The following is a 16,126-nucleotide window of genomic DNA, read 5'->3' as shown; positions in this document are numbered from 1 at the left end:
AGTGGTGCCTTGATCCAGAGATCAGCAGGTTATATTTCCTTCACTTGTTTTAAGGTAACCACAAGATTGATAAACCACTGGCTGGATATATTTAGCATGGAATATTAGAAGGCATTTCAACTTGCAAGAAGTTTGAAGAAGTTGAGAGTGAGAAAGCAATAACTAAGGAGTATCGAGCTGGAGGAGCACCAGAAAATAGGAATAATGCTCAGGCCTGAAACATCAACTGCCTTTTGCTGTTCTACCTGCTGAGTGCTTCCAGCACTCTTGTGAACTGCAATAGAGGCTTTATAAGGCACTGGGGTGACCTCACTTGGAGTATCGTGAGCAGTTTTGGGCTCCTCATTTAAGAAAGGAGACAGGAAAGCATTGGAAAGGGTTCCGAGGAGGTTCACGCTGATCATTTTGGGAATGAAAGGGTTATCATGTAAGGAGTGTTCACTGAAACATTTTAAAATTTAAAAGAAATGGACACAGTTGACATGGTGGGGAGAGTCTAGGAGAAGAGGGCCCAATTTCAGGATTGAAGGGCTTATAATAGAAATGCGGAGGTATTTCTTCAACCAGATGGTGGTAAATCTATGTGATTTGTTGCGATAGGGCTCATGGTTTTCAACTGTTTTCTTTCCAACCACATCCAACTTTAAGTAATCCATGTCATTGATACTCTGTGATTAAGGTGGGATGTGAGTGGGAAGGGAAGGTTGAGAATCACTGCTCTAGACCCAATTGTTACTGAAATATTTTGCTTGAGAAAAATTGTCACTGGCCCATTTCCTTTGGAGTTAGGAAACCGTGGGTGATAGTACAGGTTCTATCACCAATGTGTCTATGTACAGATTGTAATGCAGGATGACTGTGATTGGCTGAGAGTGTAGCCACACCTACTGGCAGGTCTTAAAGGATTGCTCCAAGCCAGACCAGGTCATTCTGGACTGGTCGACCTACTTTTGATATACTCCAGTCTTCTAGTCAATAAAAGCCTTGCTTTGGATCAACAAGCCTTTGGTTCTTTCGACTTGCTCTACAATTTTATTAACTAAAAGACTGGAGCCTATCACAAGTAGGTCAACCAGTCCAGAATGACCTGGTCTGGCGAGGAGGAACCCTTTAAGACCTGCCAGTAGGTGTGGCTACACTCTCAGCCAATCACAGTCATCCTACACGACCATCTGTACATAGACACATCAGTTATAGAATCTGTACTACCTCACCGTGCACATAACAAGTCACTTAGTGACAATTTAAACAGTGATGGCGAGTTGAAAGGAAAAGGTTGAGAACCTCTGCCATAAGCAGTTGTGGAGGCCAGGTTATTGGGTGCATTTAAGGCAGTGAATGCTAGGTTCCTGATTACTCAGGGCATCAAAGGTTAAGGGGAGAAGGCCGGACAATGGGGCTGAGTGGGAACATGGATCAGCTCATGATTAAATGGTGGGGCAGGCACGATGGGCTGAATGGCCTATTTCTGTTCCTATGTCTTATGGTCTCATGCCATAAGACATGAGCCATTTCGGAAGGAGGCAAAATGCAGGAAAGTATAGGCTGGCTCGCCTGACTTATTAGCAAGATGTTAGAATCTGTTATGAAGGACAAGGTTTTGAGGTGCTTGGAGGCACACGTTAAAAGAGGCCAAAATCAGCATGGTTTCCTTTAGGGGAAATCTTGCCTGACAAACCTTTTGGAATTGTTTGATGAAATAACAGGGAGGACAGACACAGAAGAGTCAGTATATGTTGTTTCCTTGGATATTCAGGTCTTTGACGAGGTCCTGCACGAGGTCCTTAACCAAGGCAAGAGTCCATGATAATATGGGAAAGATACTAGCATGGATAGAGGATTGGCTGGCTAGCAGGAGGCTGAGAGTGGGGTTAAAAGTGTCCTTTTCTGGTTAGCTGCTAGTGTTTCGCACGTCTTGGCATTGGGACAGTTTCTTTTCATCTTATGTGTACGTTAATAATTCTGATGACGGAACCGATGGCATTGTGGCCAGGTTTGCGGATGATACAAGGAAAGGAGGAGCAGCTGGCGGCATTGAACCTGCACAAGGATGTCGAACAGTTAGGATAATGGATAAGAAAATGGCAGATGGAGCCCAGTGGAGGGAAATGCATAATCATGGAAGGAATCAAGGCATTGACTCTTTCCTGAATGGGTAACACGTTCAGAAATCAGAGGTTAGTAGGGCTTGAGAGTCCTTGTGCAAGATTCCCTAAAGATTAATGTGGTCAACCACGCTATATATGTTTGGATGTGCTGAGTATATGGGATACGCCCCTTGTTGACTCTGCCTGTGGCTCCTCCCACTGGACGCCTGTGCTAAAGCCCCCTCCTCAGTTCAGGGCAGTCGACCACAGCATGGGTGGACATCCATTCTGTAGTTAATAAAAGCCTATCAGTTTCCCTTCAACTAGTCTTTGAAGTTATTGATGGTGCATCAGTTAACAAAGACGTGTGTGATTGGTCAGTTAGTTGTTCACATCGATGTATTTGGGCAATGCGGGCTGGAAGGACCTGTTAACATCTCGTGCGTCTAAATCGAAAGCAAACAACTTGCAGGAACTAAGGAAAGCGAATGCAATGCGAGCATACATTTTAAGAGGAATGGAATTTAAAACCACTGATCATATTTAGTATTCATGACAGGATGAAGGAAGCAAGTTGTAGACTATTTTCTAAAAGGGTCATGAGTTCAGAAAGCAAAGGTGCTTTCGGGGAAATCTCTGCAGAATAATTCAGGCGGAGTTTTCGGAGTTCGATTCGAGACCTTTATGACTTAATATCACAAAGAGACTGTCCTAACTGGTGCCTGGCGCGGACTCTCACCGAGCGCATTTTTATACAGATGCACAAGCAAGCAAACAACTCTTCTCGTTCTCTACAACAAAGCACATTCTAAAGTATCTCATTTCAGGAGGCCCCATTTTGCAGACCAGTTGAAATTGGTTGGTTTCTTAACTTACAAAAGATAATGAAATGGGCATTCAGTTTACAAAGGGAACAGGCATGCAACATTTTCAATATAATAAGACCATTTTTCTTCTACTGGTGCAGAGGGACTTGTGCAAGATTCCCTGAAGGTTAACTTGCACGTAGAGTTTGTGGTAAGGAAGGCAAAGCAAGGAGAGGGATATAAATTCAAAAGCCGAGATGTAATGCTAAGGCTATGAAAGGCATTGGTCAGATGACGCGGAGTATTGTGAGCAGGTCCTTTAGGATGTGTCAGCATTGGAGATGGTCCAGAGGAGGTTCACTGGAATGAAAGGGTTATCATACGGCAGAATGTTTGACGGCTCTGCGATTGTACTCGCTGATGTTTAGAGAATGGGGGTGGGGGGGGGGGGAAAGGATCTCAATGAAACCAATAAAACACTGAAAGACCTGGAAAGAGTAGACATGGACAGGATTTTTTTTTTTTATGGTGGGGGAAGCCTCAGAAATCAAACACATGCCTTCAGAGCCAGGATGAGGAGGAATGTCTTTTCTCCGAGGCTGGTGAGTCTGTGGAATTCATTACCGCAGACAGCTGTGGAGGCCCAGACAGAGGTGGATAGGTTATCATTTAGGAAGGGAATCAAGTGCTACAGGGAGAAGACAGGTTGGAAAGGATAGTAAATCAGCCACGATGGAATGATGGGGAGGGCCAGATGGGCCAAATGGCCTCATTCCACTCCTCTGTCTGATGGACTGACCTTTCAAACTTGTCACCATTCCAAATAATCATGTCTTATCTGTTCCTGGCCTCAACTAACCTTCCATTCTCAGCTCATCTCACGTGCTGATCTCCCCAGCTGTCTCGGAAAAAAAGCTCCAGAGATTCATTGCCCTCTGCAAGCATAAAACTTGTGCACACCAGAGTTTTATATGATCGCCCCTGATCTTGAAACTGTGTCCCCCTCGTCCGAGCTTCTTCCACCAGTGTAAAGGTCTCAACATGGAAAACCAACTTGAACTTCATGACCAGGTGATGACTCGGTACCGAGCACAACATAAAATTGTGTAGGATATACAAAGCGTCTGTGAAGAGATATTGATAGGTTAAGTTAATGGCCAAGGATCTGGCAGATGGAGTACAACATTGGTAAACATAAGCTGATCCACTTTGGAAGGAACAATAGAAAATTCGGACGACTATTTAAGTGGTGAAAGGTTGATGTGTGTGGGTGCGCAGAGAGACTTGAGAGTGCTTGTACAGGAATTGCAAAAGGTTAGTTTGCAACGGCAGCAGGTAATCATGAAGGTCGCAAACACCAGAGGACATCTGTACAAGGCAAGGGGAGGAAAGTTTAGGGGAATAATTTATATCTCTGGATGAATTGCTACAGTAGGTGGTGGAGGCTGGTACAATAGGAACATTTAAAAGCCGAGCTCTCCCAACGCACCTGAATGCAGCCATGCTGTAAGCGGCTGCTTGGCGGCGGGCGGATGACATAACAGTGATGTCGTCAGGATAAGACGCATTAGTGCAAATTTTAAAAGTATTAAAGGCCTTACCAAGAATTCGGTGTATCTCAGCCTAAACACTGACGCAGGCTGATAACATCAAAAGTATTTCCCTTGCCTGCTCTGGGTCCACCATAATCTTATGTTCTTCTGCTTCAACGCGCTTCAATTGATGTTACATCAGCAGGCGGAGCTACGGCTCCAGTCGACCAGCTCCGTGGCACCTCTGGTTGAACAGGCCCTTTCAGGCAGACCAGGCAACGCTGTAAGCAGCCTTTTAGGGCTGCCAGCTGAAAGGTAAGTCGGCAGGTTAAGATCCGCTCCTGCTGCTGCCCTCAAGGGGGAGGGTCCACCTGACAGGGCCTTGAGTTGCAGAAAAAAATGGATCTGAGGTAGGGAAGGTTTACTTTGTTGAGGAGGTTTATGTAGGTCAGCACAACATTGTGGATTGCAGTGCTATAATATTCTAGGCTCTAAACAAATGGGATGTTAGAATTTAAGAGCAGGGAAGTTCTGCAGCAACTGTACAGAGGGCAAATGAGGCCGCACCAGGAGTACTGTGTGTAGTTCTGGTCTTCTTACTTGAGAAGGGTTGTATTGGCCTTGGAGGCAGTGCACAGGAGGCTAACTTATGAAGAGAGATTGAACTCCCCAGGATTACGCCAATTGGAGTTTGGAAGGATGAGGAGGAATCTGATAGAAGCATATGAAATTCTGGAAATTCTGAAAGGAATAGATAAGATAAAAGCATGGCTGGAGAGTCTATATCTAAGGGACATTACTTTCAGATTCAGTGGAGTAGATTTATTGTAGACAATGCGGAACTGCTTCTCCCAGAGGAGTAAATCTGTAGAATTCCCTTCCAAGGGAAGCAGCAGAAGCCATCTCATGAAAAGCAGCCCAGTTGGCCAAGTGGTTAGCACAATGCTGTGCGGCACCAGTGATCGGGACGGGAGGGGACGGGGGGTGGGGGGGGGGTGGGGGCTCGAATCATAGAATGCTGCAGCACAGGAAAACAGGCCATTCAGTCCTTCTAGTCTGTGCTGATCATTGTTCAGCTAGTCCCACTGACCTGCTCCCATTCTCTAACCCTCTCATCTCATCTGTGTTTCTATCTAACTTATTCTTAAAGCACAAGATCGAGTCTGCACCCACCACATCAGATGGCAGCTCACTCCACACTCCTACCATTCTGAGTGAAGAATTTTCCCCAAAACCTTTCCCCCTCAAGCCATGTCCTCTCCTATCTATCTCTCCTAATCTCAGTGGAAAGAGACCACTTGCATTTAATCTGTCTGTACCCCTCATAATTTTGTAAACCTCCATCAAATCTCCCCTTATTTTTCTTCATTAAAATCCTAACCTGTTTAATCTTTCCCAGTAACTCAACTCCTGAAGACCCAGCAACATCTTAGTAGATCTCTGCACACTTTCAATCTTATTGATATCCTTCACAGCACACAATATTCCAAATTTGACCTCAATAATGTCTTATATAACTTCAACATAACATCCCAACTCCTATACTCAATATTTTGATTTTTATTAAGGCCAAGGTGCCAAAAGCTTTCTATACAATCCTGTCTACCTGTGACGCCACCTTCAGGGAACAATGTACCTGTATCCCTAGGTCCCTTTCCTCCTCCGCACTCCTCAGTGCCCTCCCATTTACAGAGCATGACCTTCCTTGATTTGCTCTTCCAAAATGCAATGCCTTACACTGGTCTGCATTGAACTCCATTATCCATTTATTGGCCCATTCTCCCATTTGTCCAGATCCCTCTGCAAACTTTGAAAACTTTCCTCGCTGCCCACAACGTTGCCAATCTTAGTGTCATCAGTAAATTGCTGCTCCAATTTACCACATTATCATCCAGATCATTGATATTGACATCGAACAACAATGGTCCCAACACAGATCCCTGAGGCCCACCACGAGTCACAGACCTCCAGTCTGAGAAGCAACTATCCACTACCATTCTGTTTTCTCCCACACAGCTAATTTTGAATCCCTAGAGTCTTAATCTTCTGAATTAATCTCCCATGTGGGACCTTTTCAAAGCCCTTACTAAAGTCCGTGTAGACAACATCCACAGCCTTTCCTTCATCTAACTTCTTGGTGACCTCCTCGAAAAACTACAAGATTTGATAAACATGGCCTACCATACACAAAGCCATGCTGACTGTCCTTAATCAGCCCATGGCTGTCCAAATATCTATATTTCCTGTCTCTCAGAACTCCTTTCAATCATTTACCTACTACTGATTTCAGGCTTACCAGCCTATAGTTACCTGATTTAGTCTTGGAGCCTTTCTTAAACAGCGGGACAACATGAACTACTCTCCAATCCTCCTCCTCCTTGCACCTTACCCATAGCTAAGAATGTTCTGAATATATTCATCAGGGCCCCTGCAATTTCAACACTTGTCTCCCTCAAGGTCATATATCATATCCGGCCCAGGGGATTTGTCTACCTTTATTCGCTGAAAGGCAGCAATCCACCTCCTCCTTAATCGCCTTATGTTTAATGTCCCTTCCATCCATATGCACTACTCCATTTTCCTGAGTAAATATTGATGCAAAAAATAAAACTGTTTAAGATCTCCCCCATTTCGTGAAGCTCCACACATAGTTGACCATTCTAATCCTCTAGGGGACCAATTTTGTCCCTTGTTATCCTCTTAATATTCTTGTAGAAACCCTTCAGATTGACCTTCACATTATCTGCCAAAGCACCCTCATGCCTTCCTGATTTCCTTCTTTAGTAATCTCTTACATTTTCTATTCACTGCAAGTATCTCATTTGCTCCTTGTTGCCTATACCGGTTACAAACCTTACATTTCTTCATCATATCACCTTGAAAACCAAGGTTCCCTCTGCCTTTCAACCAGGTAGAAACATGCAAACTCTCCACCCTCAAAATCTTGAGATCCTTTCTCATTTCCACAAAGATGGCCTTTCTCCAATTTAGAACCTCAACTTTAGGACCAGACCTATCCTTATCCATTAGTAACAAACCTAATAACATTATGGTCACTGGACCCAAAATATTCATCTACACAGACGTCTGCCACCTGACCTACCTGGTTCCCTAATAGGAGATCAAGTATTGCATCCTCTTTGGTTGGTACCTCTACATATTGATTTAGAAAACTTTTCTGTACACATTTGGCAAACTCCAATTCATCCAGTCCTTTTACAGTATGGGAGTCCCATTCAATATGTGGAAATCTCTGACTATCACATCTTTGTGTTTCTTATAGTGGTTTGCTATCTCCCGACAGATTTGCGCCTCCAAATCTCTCGGACTATTGGGCGGTCTATTACATAAACCTATTAATGTACTCATACCTTTCCCATTCCTTCGTTCTACAGTGCTGTCTTGTCATAACCTCATGTGCAAATCCATGCCCCAAGATTATCTGCCTTATCGACAATACCCCTCGCATCAAAGTAGATCCATCTGAGATCATTTCTATCATTTACAAACCTCTATGTCCTATCTTGACATGGTCCTCGCATGACCTTTACTATCTTCCACCTCACTGTCGGCTCTATCAGTCTGGTTCCCCCTCCTCCTGAAAATCTAGTTTAAGCTCCCCAGAGCAGCACAAGTGAACCCACCTGCAAGGTTGCTAGTCTCCCTCCAGTTCAGGTGCAAACGTCCTGTCAGAACAGGTCCCACATTCCCTAGGACAAAGGCCCATTATCCAGAGACATGAAGCCCTCTCTCCTGCACCATCTCATTAGCCACAAGTTGGGGGGATAGATAGGAGGTTGAGTGGGAGAGATCAAGTATCTTGTTTTTATCATGTTTTTATCATGTTTTTAGCCTCACTGGCACATCTCTGCACCCAACCCTTAAACTTTCCTAGCGGAACTTCCTCACTCTTCCTACCCACATAATTGGTCCCTATGTGGACAACGACATCTGCCTGCTCACCCTCCCTACTTAAAAATCGGGAGAACTCTATTCAAGATATCTCGTACCCTGCCACCAGGGAGGCAAGATTTTCCCCGAAACCTCTCCCCCTATAGCCAAGTCCTCTCCTATCTATCTCGATCTCTCCCACTCAACCTCCTATCTATCCCCCCAACTATCAAACACCCTATCACTACTGCACTCCTTCCTTTCTGAGCTGAGGGTCCAGTCTTGGCGCCAGAGACGTGACCACTACAGCTTGTCCCTGGTAGGTCGCCCCCACCAACCGCATCCAAAATGGTATACCTATGATTGACGGGAACAGCCACTGGAGTCCTCTTCCCCTTGCCTCCACCTCCCAAATGATCCGAAGTTCATCCAGCTGCTGCTCCAGTTCCCTAACTCAGCTTATCAGGAGCTGCAGCTGGATGCACCTCTTGCAGATGTCGTCATCAGCCCCTGACTTGCCACATCCTGCAATCGGAACACTGGACTGCCCCAACTGCTGCCTCATTACCCAATTCCTCAGTTAGTTAACTAGGTTAATTAAAGAAACTTACCTCTCTTACCTTACTGGGAGCGAACTCCTCCTCAGCCACTAGAGACAAAGCCACTACGTCCCTCTCTGAGCCGCTCTGTCGCTGGCTGCTTTAATGGATGCCCCTCTTTTATGTATCCTTATTGATTATTTTAATTGTTCCTTGGCCCTAATCAATTAACTCAATTGCAGCCTCCTGACTCCAACGCAAAAAGAAGCTGTCTGTAAGGAGTTTGTACGCTTTCCCTGTGTCTGCGTGGACTTTCACCGGGGGGCACAGTTTTTCTCCCACTGTTTGAAATGTACCAGGGAGTTCAATCAGGTGTAATTGGGAAGCACGGATCGTGGGCTGAAATGGCCTGTTACCGTGCTGTACGTCTAATTTGTTTTTAAATTAAAAATATATTGAAGATAGATGGTTAAATTTTTAACAAACTGTAAGACCTCTGGTATCTGACACCTATGGTGGTTGGTAGATTCTGGATAAGTGAATTTTCCCGTTGCTTGAGACTGCGTGTTTCGTGGATTGGGGGAACTAACGGTGAGGTGCGGCAATTTTACATTTCTGTATTTTTTTACCTCTTTATTTTCCGCAAGTCTTTTTTGCAGGTTGCTTGAGGCTGTCAGTTGCTTGAATCCCAGATAACAAAGCTGGGGAGTGGGGAAGTCCAAATGGATCTGGGTGTACTTGTTCACCGGTCACTGCAGGTTCAGAAAGCTGTGAAGAAGGCAAATGGCATGTTGGCTTTCATAAAGAGGGGATTGGAGTATAGGAACAGAGACGCCCTTCTGCAGTTATACAGGGCCCTGGTGAGACCCCACCTGGAGTATTGCGTCCAGTTCTGGTCTCCAAACTTGAGGAAGGACATACTAGCTATAGAGGGTGTGCAGCGCAGATTTACAAGGTTAGTTCCAGGGATGGCAGGGTTGTCATATGCAGCAAGGCTAGAAAAACTGGACTTGTATCCATTGGAGTTTAGAAGGATGAGGGGGGACATGATTGAGGTATATAAAATCATCAGGGGGATAGACAGGGTGAAGTCTGATTACTTGTTCCCAATGATGGGGGAGACGAGGACTAGAGGGCATAGTTTAAGAATACAGGGTAGGCCCTTTAGGACGGAGATGAGAAAACATTTTTTTACCCAGAGAAGTGTGAATCTGTGGAATGCTCTGCCACAGAGGGTGGTAGAGGCGGATTCGCTGACTATGTTCAAAAGAGAGTTAGATAAGACTCTAGTGGGTAACGGAGTTAAGGGTTATGGGGATAAGGCTGGAAAGGGGTACTGATGGTAATGATCAGCCATGATCTAAAATGGCGGTGCTGGCCCAACGGGCCAAATGGCCTACTCCAGCTCCTATTGTCTATTGTCTATTGTCTATTGTCAAAGGTTTTACTGAAACAGAGGAATTCTGGGGTATGGAGATTAGGCGGATATGTCAATGGTCAGATCAGCCATGGTCTTATTGAATGACAGATGGCCGACTCCTGATCCTATTGATAATGTCCTTCTGACTCAGAATGGTGAAAATGAGTCAGAATGAAATATGGGTCAAAAAAACCAATGACCTTGCAAACGTAGCCTTCAATCCGAACTATTAACTGTCTCTCTTTCCAACACAGATGCTGCCTGACTGCTGAGTATCTCCAACAGTTTTTCTTTTTGTTTTTATTTCAGAATGATTTATCACAAACGACAAGATTTATTATGTAGCATCCAGTGGATGATGAACACAGTTCAGGGTTTATGAGAATTTTGAAGGCACAGTGACATCGACTGAACGAACAAACTGTCCGGCTCACAGTCGCTGCAGATTCCTGCCAGGCCAATTTTCATGGGTTTAAATTCATTCTTGCAGATTTCCTTTCCTGCCCTAAACTGTAGGAAACTTTGGTCTCCAACTGAGCTGTTGACTGCTGTCAGGATTTACCCAGAAAGAAAATCAGTTGTATGAAACACTTGATTACAAGTTTCATCAGTTTAATTCAATGCTACACCACCATGATGAATAGAACCAGGATGCAGACCAGTCATGGGCAGAACAGGTTTGTGGATCTGAAAGGCCTTAATTTTGTAAAAATTTAAACATACGGCATGGTAACAGGCCCTTCCGGCCCAATGAGCCCATACCCCCAAAATAAACTAATGAACATACAAGCCCTTAGAACCCCCATACTATTTTCCCCCAAAGGTGGGAGGGAACCGGAGCACCTGGAGGAACCCCATGCAGGTCACGGGGAGAATGTACAGCCTCCTTACAGACAGCACCAAATTCGAACCCAGGTTGGTGGCGCTGTAATGGTGTTTGGCAAACTGCTGCACTAATCCCGCCCTTAAATATTTTACATTTGGACGTACAGCATGGTAACAGGCCCTTCCGGCCCATGAGCCTGTGTCGCCCAATTGCACCCAGTTGACCTTCAAGCCCGGTATGGTTTGAATTGTGGGAGGAAACTGGAGCTCCTCGAGGAAACTCATGCAGGTCATGGGGAGGACGTACAAACTCCTTACAGACAGCGCCGGATTTGAACACGTGTCGCTGGCGCTGCAACAGCGTTGTGCTAACCATGCCACCCGTGTCCAGATGAGGAATTGCCCACCTTCACCAGCAATCTATGTCCAACATGGCCGGACCACAGGGAATGAAGGAAGTGGACAACTTGCTCATCTCCGCTGCCTCCATGGATGGGGATGAACACAACCAACACAGAATGTGAATCAACCCTGGAGTGTGTAAGTCTGTATGATTCAAACATACTGGTATCAATCTCAACACTGATATGTCCAGGATCTAAGCTCAGGAATTGCCCTGTTCTGAATTAAGATGCCCATCGAAAACAGCATTATTGATCAAACAAAGGACAACCTTCTCCTGGACAGTCTGACATCTGATGGCATGAACATCAATTTTTCCAAATTCAGGTACTCGTAATCCCTATTCCATCTGGCCCCACTCTTTCCATTTCTTCATTACTGACTCCCATAGAACACCATAGTGCTGGAACATACAGGCTCTTCAGCCCATCTAGTGCATTCCAAACTATTTTTCTGCCTGGTTTCACCCATCTGCACAAGAATATCCCTCTATATCCCTCCCATCCATGTATCTATCCAAATTTCTCTTAAATTTCAAAATCAATCCCTCACTTCCGCTGGAGTCCATTCCACACTCCCACCCTCTGGGCGACGAAGTTCCCATCAAACATTTCCCCTTTCTCTCTTAATCAATGTCCCCTCGCTCTTGTCTCACCCAATCTCGTTCTGACTTTTCTCTCTTCCCCCAGTCATTGATCTGTTCTTCTACGTGTTTCTCCATTCTTCTGTCCAATACCCTATTGCTTCTCAGACCTTCCCTAGTTTCTCTCCCTCCCCTTTCCCACCACCCAACACCCCCCACAATTTGATATACTAACTATCACCCCCCTTCCCACTTTAGCCTCAGCAAGGAGGTTCCTTCCCAAAATGTTGACTGACCATTTCTCCTCACGGACACTGGCTGAACCATTGAGTCCCTCCAGCGGCTCTTGCTTCACTCATCTGGATTCCAATGTTGGATCCCCCGCCAGAAGCCCTACATTACTCTTTATCTAGTTGTGCTCTATCAAAACGCCTGCTAACGATGTTAAGATCCTCGGATAAATAAGAGATCCTGTGCCTGCTGGGAAATGAATATTGCGTTCATCACATGGAATTTAATCCTGAACACTGCTGGTCATGTAGTGATGACACTAATCTAAAGTACATGGCCTCTCTTTCTCCAATTTCTAAAGGCACTTCCTGTTTATTACAGATATCAAAGAAAAAACGACTAAGCTGTTTGATAATCTGTTTGACTTGGCAGAGTTTAATGTGTCTTTATTTCTTCTTGAATAACATCATTCATAATTCGGTTATACAATCGTTAAATTGAAGACACATGTTAAGCTCACTGTCTGAGCTCATTTACAACATCAATTACATGGTTGATTTTTGTTTAACTAAAATCAGATTTGAAATTATTTATGGCAGTAATTACATTTTATTGCACAGAATCGGGCTACTTTTTACTTTGTGAACCAGTCATAAACAAACTGACGGCAAGTATTTAATGAACCCATCACTCTTCTGGGATCTGGTTTGGTCCTTTCTCGAATGGCAACCCCCCTGGGGGGACAACAAAAAAAAAGCTAAGGGTGTTCGGGCGGTGGTCACCCCAGGGGGTTGGACTGGGGAACCATTCGCGGGCAATTGGGAGGTGGTGTAGGAGAGTGGGTGTCCACACATTTCCAGAACGACGAGCATGTATTAAAAAAAAAGAAATGGGCTACTGAGGGAGGCGTTCAGAGTGGCGGTGAGAGCTACGTCTGGGGAATGGGGTTGGAGAGGTGTTCAACGAGGCTGGGCATGTTTAGCGTAGCGGTTAGCGCAATGCTGCTACTGTGCCGGCGATCGGGACCGGGGTTTGAATCCTGAGTTGTCTCAATCAGGTGTAATTGGACAGCATGGGCTCGTAGGCCAAAAGTCTCTGAAACCGTGCTCTATGTCTAAAAAATAAAATGAAGGATGGGCGGAGGCCCATGGCATCTGTGCTGAACATGATGCCCCAGGTAAACTCGCAAATGATTCATTTTAAATTCTATTTTATTTCAGCACAGTGGGAACTGATTTTGGACATTTAAGCCTGTGCCTCCCAATAGACTTACAACCCCTGTATGTTTGGGAGGGTAGGAGGAAACCAGTGCACCTGGAGGAAACCCATGTCGGCATGGGGAGAACAGACAAGCTCCTCACCGACAGCGCTAGATTCGAACTCGCGCCACTGGCGCTGTAACAGCATTGAGCTGACCATGCCATCACATTCCCTGCCTAGCCATGTATCTATCTCGATGCCTCTCAAAATGCTTTTATCCTATCTGCTTCCGCCACTACTCCTGGCAGCCCATTCCAGTCACCTGCCACCCTCAGCGTAAAAATAACCTGTCCTGTACATCTCCTTTAAACTACCAACTTCCTCTACCTCGTGTCTTCACGTTTTTGGCATCTTTACACAAGGAAAAAGATTAAGATCATCTGCTTAGTTTATTCCTCTTAGAATTTTATCCTCTCTCCCCCTCAGCCTCTGATGCTCCAGAGAAAACAACCCAAGTTTGTCTCAGCTCTCCCAGTGGCTCATAACCTCAAATCAAGGCAACAACCTGGTTGACCTTCGCTAAACTCTTATCAAACCCACACAGACACGGGCAGAACGTATCAACTCCTTACAGACAGTGGGGGGATTCGAACCCCGGTCCCGCTGGGGACTGTACAGGCATTGCACTAACTGCCACACCAACCATACAGTGGCTAGCCATTTAAATCCCATGTCAACATGTCTGTCCGTGGCCTAATGCACTGCCAAAATGAGGCCACCTGCAAACGGGAGGAACAATAGGTAATATTCTGTCTGGGCACCCTCCAACCAGATGGCATTAACATTGACTTCTCTGGTTTCTGATAGGACCCTCCTGCATCTCTGCCTCTCTCTGTTTCTCTCTCATGGCCCTTTCAGGTGGACCCTCTGCCCTGAGGCTGGCAACAGGAGCAGATTTAAAACTGTGAATGCAACTTTCAGGAGGTAGCCCTAAAAGGGTGCTGCAGTATTAACCTGAAAGGGCCTAATTCATATCTAGAGGCATCTCATAGCACCTCCAGATCTGCTGAAGGCGGGGCAACTAGTGTCACAGCGCCACCCATCATAAATATTCAGCTTAGCCATGGCTGTCTTCCCTACCCATAATCCCCCATGCAGGTGGAACCACTCTGTGTTTCCCACAACAGTTCCAGCCGCATGGGGGATTATGGGTTAGGGAAGGCAGCCATTGCTATGCCGTGATTTGAGCTGCAGAGAGCAGCCCTGGTACAGGAGTGGCCAGCCAGGCTGTGACAGCCCACACCGGCCATTCCCTGACGTCTCCTGCCAGGAGCCCCTGCCCCAACGGCCCCCCGTCCCCAGTGGGATAGGGGTTGTAAGGTAGTGCGGGGGGGGAGGTGGTTGTCAGACAGCATGGTAGAGGGGCTGTCAGGCAGCAGGGAGTTAGGTCACGGGCTGATGGAGTCATCAGCCCACCCCCAGGCAGTCGGTTATAGTGGCTGCATGTTCAGGTGTGTTGGCAGTGCGTGGCAATTATCCCTCTCGGAGGAGGGTTGGTATTAGTGCCTCGGATGTGCTTCTGCTGCATTCAGGTATGTCTTTAGCCGCAAAGTGGGTGATTATGCAGCTGTACAAGGGGGTGTTCAGGCCACCTAAAGGGCCTTCTCTCTCTTTCCCCATCCCTGTCTCCTTTCCTCCAGCACTCCACCTCCTTCTCTCACCCATTACCACCCAGCTTTTTTTCCTCTTGCCCTCCCACCCATGGCATCTTGCCTGTGGGCCTGTGCTTCTTTCCTTGCCCCTTCCTCCACCAGTTTATTCAGGTACCTATCTACTTTTTGCTCAGACCTTAATGAAGGCCTCAGGCCAAAAACGTTGGTTAAATATCTTTATGCCATACGGAACTCTACGTGACTGGCTCAGTTTCTCCAGCACTTTTGTGTATTGAACAAAAACTTTGATGACCCTTTTACTTCCTATGCCTGCTGTGTAACCTGCACAGTTTTTCCAGCACATTTAGGTATTAGGCCTCCACCAGCTAAAGGCTTCACAACCTGAGATACTATTTCCGTTTCTCTTTCCGAAGATTTTCCTACTATTTTCTACTTTTATCTCTTACTTCCAGCATCTGCAGTTCATTTCCTGATTTGCAAGAGCCTTGAGGCTGGCGCGTGGAATGCACTAACTAGGTCAGTGGTGGAGGCAGGTACGTTGGGTGAATTTCAAGAGACGACTGGACAAGCATATGGATGAATTTAAAGCAGAGGCTTTATGTGGGAAGCAGGGTCTAAAGGTCAGCACAACATTGTGGGCTGAAGGGCCTGTACCATGATGTACTGTCCTACGTTAATAACTTTACAAAATTATCGGATAGGCACATGGATGAGAGTACATTAGGTTGTTGTGCCTAATAGCTTGAATACACCTGGAATTGCCTGATCTCAGAAGCTAAGCACGTTCATTCTGGTGAGTACTTGAGGGAAGAATGCCTAGGTACACCAGGTGGTGTAGGCCTCTGTGAGGGATGCTGAACAAAGTGGCGACTCTCTGTCTGCCTTACGGTAGTCAAAAGTTAAAGAATTTCATGAATGTTACAATCTAAGGTAGTAT

This window comes from Narcine bancroftii, chromosome 5 (genome assembly GCF_036971445.1).
Source record: "Narcine bancroftii isolate sNarBan1 chromosome 5, sNarBan1.hap1, whole genome shotgun sequence".
Classification (NCBI taxonomy): domain Eukaryota; kingdom Metazoa; phylum Chordata; class Chondrichthyes; order Torpediniformes; family Narcinidae; genus Narcine; species Narcine bancroftii.
Note: the sequence above shows the minus strand (reverse complement) of the source record.